The 1,715-nt window shown below is 39.9% G+C and overlaps 1 pseudogene; it reads left to right on the forward strand.

The window, feature by feature from the left end:
- Window positions 1-539: 539 nt before the first annotated feature.
- LOC102238670 lies at window positions 540-1,022 on the forward strand (annotated as a pseudogene).
- The last annotated feature ends 693 nt before the right edge of the window (window positions 1,023-1,715 follow it).

A 1,715-nucleotide genomic window follows, 5' to 3' on the forward strand; every position in this document is an offset into this window, starting at 1 on the left:
GAAGAAGAAAAAGGTAAAGATAAAAATTATGAACAACAAATACATATCTATCAACAAGTGAATCTAAAAATCAAGTGAATAAATAATCTGATGAACAGAATAAACTGGTGAATAGAATAGAATCAGGGGCATAGAAAGGGAGTGGACTGACAATTCTCAAGGGGAAAGGGGTGTGGGGGGTATGGGAAGAGACTGGAAAAAAAATTGTATATCTATGGATGAGGACAGTGTGAGGGGGGTAAGGGCAGAGGGTGGGGTTGCCGGGTGGAGGGGAGCTATGGGGGGAAAAAGAGGAATGACTGTAATAATCTGAACAATAAAGATTTAATTTAAAAAAAGTGTAAAGGAAGAGTTATGGTGCTTTGCATTTGTGGAAATGGTTCATCTGGAGAGCTGATTAACTTAATGCAATACAGTGGACTTTTGCTTATTATCTTTACCAAGGACTGAATGGAGTCATTATTTAAACTTTATCAGAATGGATTGATGTTAAAGATGTTACTGAAGGTGGGTGGGTCTTTCCCTAGGCAGAGGGCATCATGGTGGGTGGTGATGCCGCTGCAGCGTTGGGGGAGCTGGTTTCTGGGGTACCGCAGGCCACTGACTTCCCGAGCAGTTCTCGGAGAGCGGGAAGCAATGGAAGGCCCGTATGCAATTCGTCCTGCACCACCTGCCCGACTACCGCGACCCGCCTGAGGTCCCCAGCCATCTGGACCAGCTGCTGTCCCTCTCCAGGGTCTGGGCTAACCACCTCTTCCTGGGTTGCAGTTATAACAAAGACCTTTTAGATAAGGTGATGGAAATGGCTGATGGGGTTGAAGGGGAAGACCTGCCACAGTTTACTACCAGAAGTGAGTTAATGAGAAAGCATCAAAGCTAAGCTGGAAGATTCATCACATTTTCATTATCAGCTACAGGCTAGAAAGGGGGAATGTGACTTTGACCACAGAAGCTCTCTTACGACTCCTGATATTACCAACATGTAGGAAAGAGGCAGTTGAAATGAAAGTGGCATTTTAAAAGGTCTCATTCTTCCAGTAGTTATCATTGTAAAAGTATGCATGGATATTTATGTATTTATAAGTCATGCCTTTTAATTTTGTTTTTGAATATCAAACTTTTTGTTAAAATGCATATTTTTTAATGTTAATGCAATAATGGCAGGTAATGGATTTTACACTTTGGATTTCTCAACAATGTACCCTTAAGAGTGAAAAAAAATGTTATTGAAATGGAAAAGCTATTGAGTAAATGATTTTTATTTTATTTTCAAGATGTTTTTAAAAGCACTGGTAGCTATGTAAGTAACAACTGTTTTAAAAGTAAGAAAAAAGCAGTATTGCCACCCCAAAGATTTTTGGTATTGACATTATTAAGAAAATTAAAAGGATCTAGTAGAGTAAAACTTTTATCTCCCTTTCTCCCATAAAAGCATCTCAATTTCTGTGTTGCACTTGGACACAGGTTTCTATCCTTTAGTCTCATTGGATATTGAGCGATGATAGAGGGAAAGTTAAAAACAAATTCAGAGAAACAAAAGTGTTTCAATGTGCTTTGCTTTTAATTTGGGAGCTGTATTAGCCTGCCGGGGCTACTGTTACAAAAACCACAGACTGTGTGGCTTAAACAACAGAAATTTACTTTCTGACAGTTCTGGAAGCTGGAAGTCCAAGATCAAGATGCTGGCAGGGTTGGTTTCTGGGGAAACGCTCCTC

This window comes from Myotis brandtii, unplaced genomic scaffold, assembly GCF_000412655.1.
Source record: "Myotis brandtii unplaced genomic scaffold, ASM41265v1 scaffold230, whole genome shotgun sequence".
Lineage (NCBI taxonomy): Eukaryota > Metazoa > Chordata > Mammalia > Chiroptera > Vespertilionidae > Myotis > Myotis brandtii.